This window comes from Lactuca virosa, chromosome 8, assembly GCF_052849685.1.
Source record: "Lactuca virosa cultivar CGN04683 chromosome 8, Lactuca_virosa_CGN04683_v6, whole genome shotgun sequence".
In the NCBI taxonomy this organism is placed as follows: Eukaryota; Viridiplantae; Streptophyta; class Magnoliopsida; order Asterales; family Asteraceae; genus Lactuca; species Lactuca virosa.
This window is the reverse complement of record NC_136433.1, coordinates 74,442,687-74,460,916: the sequence shown is the minus strand read 5'-3', so window position 1 is coordinate 74,460,916 and position 18,230 is coordinate 74,442,687.

Below are 18,230 nucleotides of genomic sequence, written 5' to 3'. Positions count from 1 at the left end.
AACAATCAGGTAGTTGTTGTGTGTGGACTGGATTCTGTTGTCTCAAATCCCAATACCTAAAAAAGATGACATAGCATAAAAACATATAATACGAAAAACTAAAAAAAGAGCCATAAACACAAACAATATAACAATATATCATTTTGAACAGATTACTCACTTGCAAAGATCACTAGTTTCAACTCTAATCTAGAAATCTAAACGGAAAAGAAAAAGTATATTTAATCAGAATTTTGCCTGAAATAAAGTAAACAATTATACTATAGCTCAAATCGATCACTAGATATCATCTTTTACACAAAATGCTTTGCGTTCTGGTTATGTTAAACACAGTATCGATTAGGTCAAACCGTTTGTGGAATTACCGTGATTAACAATGAGGATGAAAATTAATTCAAATTTCCATTAAAGATAACGGATATTAAATCGATGTAGGTTCAAGCAGAAATTAGAAATCAAATGCAAGTGCAAATAAATACTTACAGGTTGATGTGCAGCAAAATAGATATAAGGATGGAGAGAACTCAACGGTAAAATAGATTTGTAAGCAAACCACAATCGATTCATACAGCAATTAAGCATGAATTGTTGATGATCAACAACAATTAAGCCTAGATCATTGGAGGATTTTGGATTCCATGTCGATTGATGATAACGACTACGAAATACGGATCGATTGTGGATCTAGATCTGAAGGCGAGGAAGAACTTGAGCGAGGAGGCGACACACTTTGGAGGCGATGTGATAATAGAAGGACGGGAGAAGAGATCTCGCTCATCGGAGATGGAGATGATTCGAAATGGTGGAGTTTCTCGGGGAACGATGGAGAGAGAGTGTTGATATCAGGTCATTGTAGTGGCATTCGAAGATGAAGATATTGGTAAGTCAGTATAGGTGGTGGTCGTTGACCTCTAGGGGTGGTCGGTGGAAGGCGGGGGAGGTGGTCGTTAAAGGCATAGAGAGAACGTTAATGGAGGAAGGAGTCACTAAAGAACGAGAGAAAAAGGATATGAGAGAGAGAAAGAAAGAGAGAGATTAGGGATATTTCATTAACTGTGAATTGTTTTTTTATTCTTTTTTTATTATATATTTTTGGTTTAATTATTTTCAATTCCAGATTTACCCTTGTGGTATGTTGATAAAAACCTAAAATGTCATTGCATCCATTTATATTTACAAAAATGTTATGATCAATCCAAGCCATTAAATAATTCAATCCAATGTTCCACCTTTAGTTTTCGGGTTCTCGGGAAACTATAAGTTCTCAAATGATTATATATATATATATATATATATATATATATATATATATATATATATATATATATAAAGGAAGAACTGTGTCAAATTTTATGACCTAAAGGAGTAGGAGGGCCTCTAAATATTTAGGATTTATACTAGTGTTTCAATAGGGCTTTAAGCTTAAATAGAGTCCATGCTAGGTTTAGCTTTGGTTAGACACGGTTCATGCTTACCGTGGCTTAGCCTAGTGTTGGCCTTTCAAGCCTACAAGTACTCATTGGAACTTTATTTCCCTAATTCCTTATAATCATTATAAGTTGGCATAATGTGTTTGATGTCATTTAATTTAGTTGTTGACTACATGAACTAATTGGGCGACAATCTAAATTAGATGATGTTGACGGTAACTTCATTCTGTTATCTCATAGTCACATACTATAACGGTTAACATTATGGGTATACTTTTCTATATGATATATCATGAGCATATATTTTTTAAATCATGGGTGGTCCATTGTAAACATACTTTGTTTTTTACTTTTTGTTGCCATTATGGATGGTCTTTTGTAAAGCATTTAACATTTACGGAAATATATGAACCATTATTGGCACATTTATTAGTGTTACCTTTTTATAAATAATTGATACCATTGACCGAAATAAATCTTACATATTTTTAGTACATGAAACTAACTTATACAAATATGAAGAAGACAGTCACTAGTCATTACAAAGCATTAGTAATTGAACAACATTGATTTCATTTTCTCAAATTTGACTATAAGGCCTTCCGGTATGGACATATTTTGACGCGTAAAAGCCGAGGTGAATGGGGTTTTCACTAGCGAACACCATCCCACTTTATAGTAATTGTATTGTGGAGTGAATGTGTTCACAATTATTTACGGAGAGAAAAGAATCTCTCTCTCTCTCTCTCTCTCTCTTTGCCATTTCACTAGTAAACACCATTTCAAGGAGCTAGTAAGTGTGTTGTGAAACGGTTTGTGGAATGAGGTGGAACCATCTTCACGCGTTACCATATCTGATAGCCTAATAGCAACATATCATGTGTTTCTGTTTTGTGAGGTGGCTAGTCAGATTTAGTTGCGGTTTGCAAAGTGGATAGACCTTCCATTTCCTCTTTTCATAAGAATTTTTTAGCTTATGACTTGGATGGATACCTCAGATTGACGGCTTTGCAGAGGAAAGCTTTCAAGGTAATCATTTTGACTATGATTTGGATTCTTTGAGGTATAGGAACAATATGTCTTTTAATTCGTTTAGCCTTAATGAAGTAATATTTTTGAAAGGATTATTATTACCTCTTTTGATAATTGGTTCTTGAATAGAGTTAATATTATTTGGACATGGTGGTTGCAAAACCAAGTAGTAAACTTTACTATCTAACGATCCATCTCAACCGGTACAAGGCCTACATGAAATGTCAATTTTACGAAACATTAGTGATATTTTTTGTATACCTGAGTTTGAATTATGGACCTCGTGTGTGGAATTCCACACCTCAACTACTAGACTTTCATGGCACGGGTTAAAAGAGCGTTATAGAAATCATTTGGAAGCTTACGATCAATCCATTCAAAGAATAATTTGAATTTCCTCTAAGGATTCTGCATAATCAATCACAAAAATAAATCGTTCAAAGACACCTACTTTCACTGCACAATAAATGAAGAAAATCGCTTAACTACAATAAGGAAACACTTAAACCATTAAGGTTGACTTCCATCCAAATGTCATTGTTTTCGATGACTTCCCACAATGATATCATATGGTGGGTTGTACTGAGATTGCACCTTAATATTAGTTTCATGTTCGAAAACTTGATTGCATCACTTACTTCACGCACGATCTTATTAAAATGGTATCGACCCTTAAACAACAATGTTTCTTTAAAAAACGTGATGTAAAAATAGTTCGTGAACATTGAGCGCCATAGTCCGGTGCTATGGTGGGTTAAATTGTCAAGTACACAAGAATAAGAAAATATCCAATAAAAACTACAACAATCGAACTAAAAAGGTGAGATCATTGAGTCTCACTAGCTGAAAAAAAAACCTTTATAGATAACAGTCATAGTTTGTTACAGAAATAACGCTAATCTAACATTAAATTATTTGTCAAATTAAATATTTTATTCTAAACAGAAAGAATGGTAACAAATATTTATGGGAAAAGGAACAAATATCGAGTGCACGAGTGCACCTAGACCCACTTGAAAACGAGACATTAATCCAAACAAACAACAAACATCCATCAAACGTAACATGCATGTGCAATAGTCACACGTCTCCATTTCTACTTTGCGTCGTTTAGTCCTTTTCTTTTTATATTTACGTTCATACCCTCAATCGTTTTGAATATTGATGTTGCAATGGTTAATATAACGCAAATAACATTTCTTAGCATATTCATTAACACGTTCATTTGAAGTAAAGGGAACATAAATATGATCCATAAAATAAGGAGAAACAATACTAACAAAAGAACATAAGTGATCTACGTAGTACATATTTGGACATTTTAGCATATATATGTTACAAGGAAATATTGACATATTAAATGATCACTGGCATAGGATATCTAGTCAAATATACATGTATTCGGTACCTAAAATGCCAGCTATTGTTGATCTTTCATCCATAGGATACTCGTCAAAGGATAACAAACTCACATGGGTATCACTGTTGCCCTTGCCTCCAAAATAAGCTAGATTGGGGAACAACCAACCCTACTCATAAGTAACTCTAGGACAGAAAACTCAAGGACAGAAGTTAATTCACAATAAAATTTCAGGAGTAGCAGACACGATTTTAGGGGTAGTACGTTGGAAAAATTATATTGTATCAAAACTTTTTTCAAAAAAATTTCATTGTCTCAAAAAATTTGAGGGCATTAGGTCCGCCCATGCTCTTGGAACCATTGAGATATATAAGATAAACAACAAACAAATCAACATAAAAACACAATATAAAGACATAGGGTAAATGGTATATGACGAATAAAACCTTTTCTTTTTAAGTTAACATAAAAATACAATACGACCACATAAGGTAAATGATGAATGATATTCACATGAGCCAATGAGTAAACATTCAATTCTCACAAATATAAGAAGTTGTTATAATACGTTTATACCACGTATCATGAGTTATTCTGGTAAATAATATCTTATCGGAAGACCTCTTTGATTTCTTTTTTATTTTTTAATAGAGATAAACATGGTGGACAAATAGAAAAAATCCCAAAACTGAACCAATGGAAGCAAACAATGGCCCATCGAAGCACATGTCATGCACAAGCTACATAAAGGCATATTTAACTTCGCTTGCCCCTTTTGCTTTGGCTACACATATATATATATATATATATATATATATATATATATATATATATATATATATATATATATATATATATATATATATATATATATATACTCACACACACCACATACATATGTATAAAAGTAGGTTCCATTGAGATTCTGAAAAAATAAAGATCTTGAGATTCAACATAAACAACATAATTTTCATTTGCCATTCTAGCGATCCGGCGTACCGATGTGGCGGGCAACTATAATCATAAATGAATATTCAAAGTCGCCCGTTCCTTTTTCTCCCGCTACCTTCCCCACCACCACAATCGTCACTGCCAGTGCCACCACCCTACTACCACCTCTGCCACCAACTGACCCACCACTTCCATCTCTGTCACCTATACCATTGTCACCTCTGCCACCACCACCTCCTCTACCACCAACCACCATAATCATATATGAGTACTCAATCTGTGAACAAACATATATGTATAATCATTTAAGATTAGACATATATGTATAAACATATATAATCGTATATGATTATACCTCTCTGTCATATAATCATTTATGATTAAGCATATCCTGTTGTTGTCGCTACGTTAGAGCATTAGAGCGGAAAATGAGAAATATGTGGCTGAGGTTGAATCTTACGATCTCTATTTTTTTAGAATCTCAAGTGAACTGCCCATATATTCAACTCCTACCTTGATATTTAACTCCTACCTTGATTTACCTCTAAGATTTTTAAAATGTTCACCATTATCTTTCTCTTACATAATTTTCATTTGAAACTATAATAAATATAGTCTTGTAGGTGTTCGGTAGAAAGATGTGATGGAAAATGAAGATAATAGGGAAATTAAAAAATCTTGGAAATAAATCAATTTAAGGGTTGAAGTTTAAGAACATTCTAATACATATATGATATAAAACGACATAATATGATGGGTTAGGTACATTAGCTTATATACCTTGTTGGGTATATTTGATGGGATTTGAGGATCATAAGCCAACATTAAAGGGACAACTGAAACAACAAATTTTGATTCTCAATAGGCCCGAAAACTAATGGGTTTTGAGCACTACAACATTCCTATGGTGTACATGCAACCCTAATGCTTTGGATCTAGGTTTTTCTTAGGTTATACATGCAATTTAATATCCAAAGCATAAACCCTAGTAATTAGCATACAATTTCGTGATTGGACTACTAAAACAAAGTTAGATGAATACATTTTCCTTGTAGCTAGTCGATCTTGACCTTCAAGAGCTTAGTGCCCCAATTGTTGCGCCTCTAATGAGTCACAGACACCAAGTAGCAAAGGAGAATTATGAGAGAGATGTGAGAGACTCAAAAATCGGCTAGGGTTCCTTATGGGATCATAGGTGCCGATTTTGGGAGCCAATGGGTTCCTTTTATAGTTGAGGCTTCTAAGGTTATCAACTTGGAAACCCTAATTCCCTTGCTTAGGCCTTAAGCAACATATGGATCCCTTATGGCAAGCCTATGGACGAAATCTATATGAACTTTCATATAGTTTTCGTCCACCCTATACCAATAGGGTCCATTAGCCCAAACTACAACTATTATTGATTTACATAATCAGTCTCCATTAATTAATCAGTCTCTTTTGATCACTAAAGTAATTCCAAATTAATTTCTGATCAATACTAATTAAATAATATGATTTCACAATTAATATATTATACTTATAATATATTAATAAATCAGAATTAACCTCTTTCTCCATAATTCATCCTATCAAATTGCTATGGTGAAGGCAACCCAAAAGGACCATGCTAATAATCAAATCAAGTACATACCAAAAATAGTTATGGGCTTAGACACCTAATCCAACAAAAACTGGATCGATGAAGAACCTACCAATTGCAATTTGAATATACGAGAAATCATAACTTTTAGGTTTTGTCAAAACCCTTATAGATTCTTGAATGTTTGATCAACGCTAAGAGTCCAACGTAGACCTCCTCTTTCATAGTCTTACCTAAGGCACTCAGTAACATCCCACAAATCATAGTAATTTTTTTTTGTTTTTAGAACCCTTTAATAATCCATAAACCATACAAAAACATTGTTTTCAAGAACATAGTCAAATCAGAGTCTCCTAAAAACATCAATCAACAAAATATCCAATGATGATGTGCAGAATCACGCATTCGCCTTGCTCCGTTCATCTGATGTACCTGAAACCATGAAATCAAACTGTAAGCCAAAGCTTAGTGAGTTTCCCCCAAAATACCACACATAACCAAATAGATAACATCATGCATATACGAGCCTTCAACCTGACTGGACTGTCTCGCAGGGCATACAACCTATATGGACAATCTACGGGCCTACGACCTGATTGGACCGCCTCACAGGGCCTACAGTCTTTCCGGACTGCCCCGAGGTCTTGACCTTCAACACAAAGCAGGAACGCCTCAACCCAACCCATCACAATATGTCGACATATACATATAATCAAATAACACATAATAATCAACAAAACAGGTAATCATATAGATCTACTGACTATCCGATCTTTACAGCATACCACATTCTATATACCAAGATACATACAAAGTCAAGAGGGCTGACATTTGTGTCTTCGACCCCGAGTACATAGAGGAAGAACTCACCTCAATCAGCTGTTAGAGAAAACACAAACTAGAGTTGCTAACCCCCGAACTCCTCACACTATCAATTCACTAAAAAGACTTAAATCAAAACCAAGGTAAAAACCGCAAACCAACATGTCCTTACACTAAGAATAACTTCTCTAAGGGAAAAGGCCATTTTTCCCTTCTGTAACATTCAGTTTAGGTGAGCAATTGTCAAGTTTCAAAATTCAAAGGTTTTAGACCTACTCACGACGTGAGGTATGTATGTCATGTCGTGAGGAGATTAGTGCAATCGTCCATCACCTTTGGGCTCACAACGTAAGCACATATGGATCATGACGTGAGACCGCACCAAGTGAAAAGTCCATGAATATCGGTAGAAAATGTTTCAATCTCACCTTCGATCCTCTCCTTCTTCCAATTTTCCCTCTTGACTCCCTCAACCTAAGCCTCCCTGATCAAATCCATAAGTGAAGAGTCGATGGTCATACTTAAACAGTGCTCTCAGGCAGGAGTACCAACGGCTTTGCGGCTCAAAGCGTCGGCAACCACATTGGCCTTACCCGGATGATAGAGAATCTCACAATCATAATCCTTAACCACGTCAAGCCATCAACACCACCTCATGTTCAAATTCAGCTGATCCATAAGATATCTCAAACTCTTGTGATCCGTGTAGATGATACATCGGACTCCATAGAGATAATTTTGCCACATCTTGAGGGAAAAAACCATCACCCCCAACTCCAGATCATGCATCAGATGCCTAGCCTCATGAGGCTTCAAATGCCTCGATGCATAGGCTATGAGTCTACCCCGCTGCATGAGTACCGCCCCTAAACCCGTGATCGATACATGACATAATACCACAAATTCCTCAACACCCTTAGGAAGGGTCAATACTGGAGACTCACATAACTTCCTCCTCAAGGTCTCAAATGCAGCCTGATACTCAGGCCCTAACAGAAAACCACACTCTTCTTCTTCATGCGGTTCAGAGGAACAACAATCTTGGTGAAATCTTGAATGAATATCTAATAATAACCAGCCAATCCCAGAAAACTCATAATCTCAAATGTGGACTTCAGGACCTCCCACTGCATCACTTCCTCGATCTTGGTCGGATCGACCAGAATCATGTTCTGATTGACGATGTCTCCCAGAAACTAGACCTCTTGTAACAAGAACTCACACTTGGGGAACTTAGCATAAAACCTCTCCTGTCTCAATACCCCAAGTAGCTCTTTAAGATGGTATGCATGCTACTCACTGGTCTTGGATTAGACCAGAATATCATCAATGAAAATAATAACATACCAGTTGAGCATCGGCCCGCATACATGGTTCATCAAATCCTTGAATGTTGCAGGTGCATTGGTGAGCCCATAAGGCATCACTAAGAACTCGTAATGGCCATAACGAGTTCAGAACATTATCTTTTCCACGTCCTCCTCCCCGACTCTGATATGGTGGTAACCCGACCTCAGATCAATCTTGGAGAACCAAGATGCACCCTGAAGTTGATCAAAGAGGTCATAAATACTAGGGAGTGGGTAACGATTCTTCACTGTTAACTTGTTCAACTCCCGATAGTGTATGCATATACGGTGAGACCCATCCTTCTTCTTCACAAACATAATTGGTGCTCCCTAGGGTGAACTGTTCTGTCTGATAAACTGCTTGCCCAACAGCTCCTGGAGATGAGAGACAACTCATGCATCTCTGGTGGTACGAGATGATACGACGCCTTAGCAATCGGGGCCATGCCAGGGATCAGATCGATCCGGAAATACACCTGCCTCATAGGAGGCACACAGGGTAAATCCTCTGGAAATATATCTGGAAACTCCTTGACCACTGGCACATCTGAAACCAAAACTCTCCCCTCATCCGGAGTGTCAATCACGTATGCGATATAACCCAAACACCCATGCTGAAGATACTTCCGAGACCTGGCAGCTGAACAAAAGGTCGAACCAACCCTGATACCCTCGCCATAAATAGTCAGCTCTCCCCTACTAGGGGTACGAACTACCACCAGTTGTCTCTCACAGTTGATCAATGCTTGAAATATGCTTAAGCAATCCATCCCTACAATCACATACACACACATATATCCCCCATAGGGATGGGAATCAAGTCAATCGGATAAGGCACCCCAAATATCTCCAAAGTAAAATGCTAAAAAACACTCGAAGCAGAAATCACATGTTCGTTGGTGATGGAAACCCACAACGGACACTCCAACTCTCCAAAACTCATGAAAAAATTCCAACTAAAGGACGGATCTATAAAAGACCGACTCGCACCCGAGTCAAAAAACACAAGAGCAGGCAAAGAATTCACTAAGAAGGTACCTATTAGAAATACAAGCATAAGCATACATAAAATAACTGAATAAAAAATAAAGGAATACACACCAGTAACGATGTCAGGCACCGCCATGGCCTCCTCCGTTGTTAGATGAATAGCAAGACCCCTGGACTTCGGGGCCTCAGCTCTCCCCTGGCGTCCGTCCATGTCCGAAGATTTGATGGAGTCGATGATTGTATATGCCTAGTAGCAAGTAAAGGACATTAGAACTTTACGTGGCCCACCTGATCACAATTGTAACAAATACTAGTACTCGGTAGAGGGGCCGACTGACGACACTGCCTCGTGAAATGCCCCTCTTTGTCACATTTATGGCACCCCGTAATTGATCGATATGCTCCCTCATGCATCTTCCCATACTTGCCACAAGTGCGGCCCCTATGTCCTCCGGATCGTGAATCAACAGGCTTAAACCGTTTCACTGCTGGCTGAGTCTGAACTGGAGTCTGCCTCCACTATCTAGTCTGGGTCTCAATATCAATCTCTCTCCTCTGAGTGAAGGACTACATCTCAAAAAGAGAGCTATACTTATGGGTCGATACAAACTCGTGGATCTCTGTCTTGAGCATGCTCAAGTAACAGGACATCTGAACCTGCTCTGAAGCAACATACTCGGGGCAGAAAAAGACTCTATTTGTAAACATATTGGTGATCTCCATCACCGACTCTATCGTCTGCTTTAGCGACATATATTTCTGGGCTAACCTCTCCCTCTCTACCAGCGGAACATACTCAGCACGAAACATCTCCATAAAATGCTCCCAAGTCACTACACCCTTCTCCGTAGGCGAATAAGCACTAGTCACCAACTTCCACCATTCCTTATCCCCCAAACAAAGAAGGTTCAAGGTGAACTTGACCTTCTTGTCCTCTGGGCATGAGCAAGTGAAGAAAAAACCCTCCACATCAGATATCCACCTCATGGCAACAATCAGGTCCTTGACCCCATCGAACTCCGGGGGCTTTGTGTTGCTGGAGTGTCGATACTGAACCGTCACTCTCCCTTGAAATCCCTCAACAACAATAACTGTAGTAGCTACAGCAGCAACAGTAGCTAGGGATGTCAAAAACCCCCGCGGGACCCTGTTCCCGTGGGACCCCGATACCGTACGGGACTAATTTTTTAAAAAATTCGGGAGCGGGAGCGGGGGCGGGGGCGATATTAACTCCCGTTTATTTTCGGGACCGGGGCCGGGAGTGAGTATTTCCGTCCCGTACTCCCGCGGGGCCCCGTTTATATTTATATAAAAAATATATATATTTAATTTAAAATACAAATGGGAAATTAGGGCTTTAGCTTTCCTTATTCCGTCTCGTTCATTCTCATTCTCGGTCAGCCCCTTCACAAATCACAAATCACAATTGACAATACGATTATACACGATAATACGAATGACGCCTAGGTTACGACTTCAGCTTCCTCCTTCCTTCCCGTAGGAGTCCTTCCTTCCCATTATACACGATTATACACGGTAGGACGGACCTGTAGACTGTAGTGTACTCCGATTGCGACAGGCGAGTAGGCAGGCGACCGACGACAAGCGAGTAGGCGACCAACGAGGTTTATTAAGGTTTATTCAGTGTTTCCGACTTCAGCTTCCTCCTTCCTTCCCGTCACCGCCGCCGACCCCTTTTGCATTCCACGGTAATGTCTTTCCTTCTCCATTTGCGTTTCTGTCTTTCCTTCTCCGATTCAATTGACAGTCGATTCTACCACTTGACTGATTTCGATTTCTCAATTAAAGTTTATTCAGTGTTGTTGATTTCGATTTCTCAAACATTAGTGTGGATTAAGGTTGCTTGCTACTATCAATTTCTCAATTAAGGTTTATTTTGTCTTTCCTTCTCCGATTCAATTCACAGTCTTAATTTAATTTTGCTTGCTGCTATCAATTTCACAGTCTTTATTTCAGTGATTAGATTTTAAGCTTTTAAATTTATTAAAAATAGTATTTTTGCCAAAAACAAAGCAGTTTTTTAGCAAAAAAAAATCAAATTTTAAGCCGGGGAACCGGGGGAACGGGGGCGGGACCGGGGGCGATGGAGGTAACCGGGGGCTGTGTGAACGGGGGAACCGGGGGCGGGAGCGGGGGCGGGGGAAATAATTGATTTCGAGGGCGGGGGCGGGGGCACCTATTTCCGCTCCCTTTTGCCCCCGTTGACATCCCTAACAGTAGCCTCGGTGATAACGGCGTATCGCTAATAAAAAAAGCTCAATCATCTAGGTCTTAATAGACCTAAATACCTCGGGTATAGCCTCCCTAATTGCCATGGTCACCTGAGTGGTGATCATCTCACGAATCTCATCATCAGTCAGTCTTGGCCTTGTCGGGCCGCTAACTCCTGATCCTGACCCTCTAGTGATCGGCATACTAAAAATAAACTGGGAAAACATTAGAAGAAGAATCATAATTCATACTACAACATCATCATGAAACCAATAAACCCTTAAGGTTCGTGACTCCCTGTTCTTCCAGTAGTATGGGCCCATACTACTTTCCAAACCTACCCGTATTTATCCTCAGGGGCCGTCACGGACCAACTAGCTATGAGGCCCAATAACTAGGATATGCATACAACCCATACTCACCCTCTCGAGAGTTGCTAATCATCCCTCTCGCTGGCCTACCACAAATCATACTCACTCATGAAACTTCCACTAACCCTGTACCTATTGGATTAGGTGTCTAAGCCCATAACTATAATTGGTATTTACTTGAATTGATAGTGGCATGGTCCTTTTGGGTTGCCTTCACACTAGCAACTTGATAGGATAATTAATTGAGGAAGAGGAAGAATTTATTATTTGGAATAATAAATTGGAATAAATGATTTATTAATATGTTATGGAAATAATATATTAATTAGAAATCATATTATTAATTAATATTTAATCAGAAATTAATTTGGAATTAATTTTGGGATTAAAGGAATTAATTAAAAGTGCAGGGGCTGTTTTGCAATTTATTGATAGTTGTGGAATTTGGCTCTTGGACCATCCTAGGAGGGATGGACGAAATTCTCTTGGGAAGGCCCTAGAAATTCCGTTCGTGGCCTTAAGGATGAGGATCCATGAGCTGCTTAGGCCTTAAGCAAATGGATTAGGGTTTCCTTATCTTAACCCTAGCTTTTGCCCTAAGCAACCAACAACTATATAAAGGGCATAACCCCTTGTGGATTTCGGCTGATGCTAAGGTTCCTAAACCCTAAGAAAACCAAAAATTTTCTCATCTCTCCTCCTCTCACAATCATCCTCTTGCTAAGTGTGTTTGTGAGCCATTAGAGGTGTTACACTTGTGACACTAAGTTCTTAAAGTTCAAGATCTACAAGGTTTTAGATTGTTATTACAATATAACAATCAAGGTATGTATTTTGATCCCTATGATGTGAATTTCGATTATAATACATAGATCTTAGGGTTTCTTGTATTGTGTTCATTGTTTGCATGTTCAATAGAGAAAACTTAGATCCAATTAACTTAGGGTTGCATGCACACATAGGAATGTATGTTTTGCTGAAAACCCATAAGTACCTTCTCATGCATGCTAATCATACATACCACTGGATTCGATAGACAGTCAAATACCTGATTCTACCCTAAGCCCACAATGAAACAAGGAACATGAAATATGGCTAAATCAAACATTCTCATGCTATAAATTCTTAGTTATGTACAATTATAATGCACACACTAAGCAACCACAGTAATAATGTCAGTTCCATATTGCATATCAAGAGATTTCCAAAGGCTATCAGGCATCATAAAGCAATTCTAACATGCAATTCCTGAAGATCCCTAACCTAAAACTAGCATGCAATTTTATCATATCATTAATTCCAATAACAAGTGTGGGTATCTTGGGAAATACTTTCCTGGGCTCTGACTGACTGTACACATCACATCCTTCTTGTCAGTCTTCTAGAGTTAATTTTGAAAAATATTTGCAGATCTTTAGTTTGAGTCTGGAATCCCACAAGTGTTCATCCAATTCTCTCAAACTGGGGCTCTGATACAAACTTCTAACATCCCAAAAATCATAGTAAAAATTTTCTTTTTTAAAACACTTTAATAATCCAAAAACCATATAAAAACATTGTTTTCAAGAACATAATCAAATCAGAGTATCTTAAAATCATCAATCAACAAAATATCCAAGGATGATGTGCACAATCACGCCTTCATCTTACCCCGATCATCTGATGTACTTGAAACCATGAAATCAAACTGTAAGCCAAAGCTTAGTGAGTTTCCCCCAAAATACCACGCATAACCAACCAGATAATAGCATGCATATACAAGCTTTCAGCATAATTGGACCGCCTCATAGGGCCTACAACCTATCTGGACTGCTCTACGGGCCTACGACCTGATTGAACCGCCTCGCAGGGCCTACAGCCTATCCGAACTGCCCCGTATATCTAGGCCTTCAACACAACGGAGGACCACCTCAAGGCAACCCATCACAATATGTCGACATATACACATAATTAAATAACAGATAATAACCAGCAAAACAGGTAATCATATAGATCTACCGACTATGCGATCTCTAAAGCATACCACATACTATATACCAAGATACATACAAAGTCTAGAGGGTCGGAATTGGTGCCTTCGACCCCGAGTACAGTAAGGAAGAACTTACCTCAATCAACTGTCAGATAAAACACGAACTATAGCTGCTGACCCTCGAACTCCTCACACTATCAATTCACCAAAAAGCATTAAATCAAAAGCAAGGTGAAAACCTCAAACCTAAAAATCCTTAGACTAATACTCACTCCTCTAAGGGTAGAATACCATTTTCCCTTCCCGAGACCTACCTAACAGTTGACCAAAAGTTAATAGGTCAAAAAGTCAAATGTCAAATTTCTGTTGACCTACGCGCTGTGTACTCCCATCTCTACACATGACGTTGAGCCTCATCTTGAAAACAGAACTCCACTAGGCTACGCTAGGCGTAGCTTTTATTACGCACGATATAATTTCCTCAGATTCCAAAACTCACATTAAGCACTTGTTTCCTTAAGTCCTTTCACTCAATACATAAATCTAATCCTAATGAGCATTCTAAATCTTAAACTTTCCAACTTTATGCCTTTGCATGGCTAAAGAGAGTTCAAATCCAAAACCATAGCTTATTACACAATCTCAAGCTCCATATCTCATGCATGGGTGGAAGTAAGGGACCAAGGTTGCATTTTTATTATTACATGCACACAAAAACGTTTGAAAGGGCTACTCATAAGGCATGAAGAAGCTCATACCCAAATAGACCAAGAATATAGGACCAAAAAGGACATAAACCTAAGGACTCACAAAATTTAACAAATCATTCATCAAGTTCTAAACTTTATATCTCCTGGAGAATGTTTATGAGATGCAAGTTCCAGATCCACAAGGCTTGAAGCTTCCCAAGTGCCCTCCAATCGAATCATTCCTTCAAAGATGAACACAAAACACTCAAAATGCTCAAAAATCACAAATGAAGATTAGGGTTTTGAGGTAGCTGCTTAAAGGGAGTGGAGGCTGATAATAGAAAGCCTCAAGGGAGTTAGAGCCCCTAAATAGGGTTCCAAACCCCGAAATTAGGGTTTGAGCTCTAGGCCAGTACATGCTACATACACAGACCTACACCCAACATAGGTCATTAAAACCCCACTCTAATTTATCCTTCTACGCAGCGCGTAGAAGGCTATCTACGCCCTGCGTAGATATACACACAACATTACATCTTTAGAAATAAGGAAAAGAATTTACCTGCAAGCATCGGGTGTTACACACTCTAATCAACGACACGAACAACAACCCATACAACGAACACCATGAACGAAGCTCCAAAAATCCGCATCTACTGGAACTGCAGGTACCATGTCGTGGCAATGAAGCTACCACGACATGGTGTCGTGATTTTGAGGGTTTCGAGAATGAAGAGGTAGGACCGATTTTTTCCTAGGGTTTTGTGTAAAACTCATCATATAAACCCGTCCATATGGTTCTCTATTTATAGGGAAGGATATAAAACCCTAAAAGATAATTATCTATTCAATTAATAATTATCCATATACATGGTAATTATGTGTCTACTTAAATTATCTTACTTTATCCTCCAAAACATTCAAGAACTTCTAGATTTCATTTGATTAATTAAACACTATTAATTAATTAACAAATCAATTAACTATAATTTTCCATGTCAATTATTGATTATTTATATCCTTGTGTGTAACCCAAAAAGACCCTACTATTAATAGTAATATTACCAATTGTTGTAAATGTGTTGTAACGATGTACATCATTCTCTCTCTCTCTCTCTATATATATATATATATATATATATATATATATATATATATATATATATATATATATATATATATATATATATATATATATATATATATATATATAGAGAGAGAGAGAGAGAGAGAGTTAGGTTCAGGTATTTAAAGTAATTATTGTGTTATTGTATGCATAAATGTGGGCCAATCAAAACTTAAAATAAAAATAAATAATTAAATAAATAAATAAGGGTAAATAGGTAATTTGATAATTAGTTTCCACAAATAATATCTTATAATTATGGTAACCATTGACTTTAGCTACCTAGGGTTTCTCCATCTATCGGCTTTTTAAAACCACCATCTACCTAGGTCCGCCAAATGCTGAAGCAAGAAGCGGGAAGGTGTATCAATTCTCTGTCACCAACGGATCTTCTAGACACCAAAATAACGTTCCTTTTCTTCCAGCCGTCATTGACTCTTCCAGCCGTCATTGACTCATTCCCTCCATAATCAATAGCAAGCAGCGACCAGCAAGGCAACAACCACCGTTTGGCCCGTCGCATATTCGCAGGTGCAGGTCAAAATCGACGAGAAAAAGCACGCCTTCCTTCACCTCTTGCAAAATTGATCGACATGATCCAAGGAAATAAGAAAAAAACTGCAGCTCTCCTTGTGTACCTTCTTCGGTTCTTCCTGTTCTTGTTTCAACAATCACGTCTCCAAAAATCGATATGACTCTTGTTCTGTCTCCACCTTTTATCGACGCCACACACACAAGAATAAATCGCAGGTATCAATATTAAACTCGAAATTGGATCTCTTCTCTTCTTTAATCGATCACACCCTTCTTTCTCTTCTTGCTTTCTTGAAACCGATCACAGGTTCCTGTTGATCTAGAGTGAAATAACAAGCCACTAGTGGACTCTTCACCCTTCAAATGCACTATTGAAACTGATTTCTTATTTTCTAATTTCTTATTGATCCATCCCAAACGAAATCCCCAATAAAAATGTATGAAATTAGGAATCTTCTGTTGGATGATTCAAAAATACAGTGTTGAATGATGACATTGAACGAAACCTGTGCAAAATTGCTTACATTTACAAGCTCCAAGGCATAGATTAACGATAATCTGATAGAAACGAATGTAAGGTACAATGGTTTTCTGATAGACTCGATGTGTTTAGGTTTATTGGGAATTTGTTCTGATTATCTAATTTTTACAGGAAATTGAAAGTTGTTTTGATGCACACCAAGCGCTCGCTAAAATGCTTCAACTGAATGGTATTACTTCGTTTATAATATTCTATCAGAAAAAATGTTTTTTTATGATAATCATGAACATATTCTGTTGGAATGCCCTGAATTAATATAATTATTGGTAAATGAATTCCAATTCTATCAGAATGGAATCACGAATTCCAATTATGCTGGAATGGAATATAGATATTTTCTCACTACTTTATTCATTGGATTTGTTTCCACAGAAGCTGATGCTTGAAGAACGGAACACGAAATTTGAACGACGACTCTTAGCAACATTATTCTTTTAGAATAAATTAGTGTATTTGTTAGATTTTGATGTTTTTTTCCCGATTTGAAAGTTTTTTAGTTTTATTCTTTAACAATAAATGTAATTCTTAGCAATTGTTACATGTATTCTATAAGAATTAATATAATTTTTGTTTTAATTCTTCAATTGCTGGTTCGAGAATTTGTTATTCTACAAGAAATATGTTCAGGAATATTTTTATTATTTTATAGTTCTAAAATATTTTTATTTTTGAACATACTCAAACATATTCTATCAGAATGTCCGAATTAAAAACCTTATAATTCGTAAAATCAGATTTTTAAAATTAATAGAATCTATGATCCCTTAAAATATGCAAATTTCCTTTATTAAATCTATATTAATTGACTAAAATACCCATCTAGTTAAAATAGATGGTATTTTTCGATTATTTTTAATTCAATAATATGTATTAATCACCTTCTTAAAATAAGTAAAATGATTGGCCCATATTTATGCATACAATAACACAATAATTACTTTGAATACAATAACTTAGGCTTATATATATATATATATATATATATATATATATATATATATATATATATATAAGTTCAATAGAGAATCATTACTAATTAAGAAACTAAGGAACCAATTCAAAACGTCGAAATTTAAAGTGATCGACGACAAAAGGAAAGGTTGTAGGTTGCTACATTGAACGCGCATGCAACAGATTATACCAAAAACTCATTTCCTTGTTTTTAGTTTTATTTTTTTATGTAATTTTTTTTGTCGAAATAAACCATTGTTTATGATTTTTCGTCCTTTTTAAACAGATATGTATATTG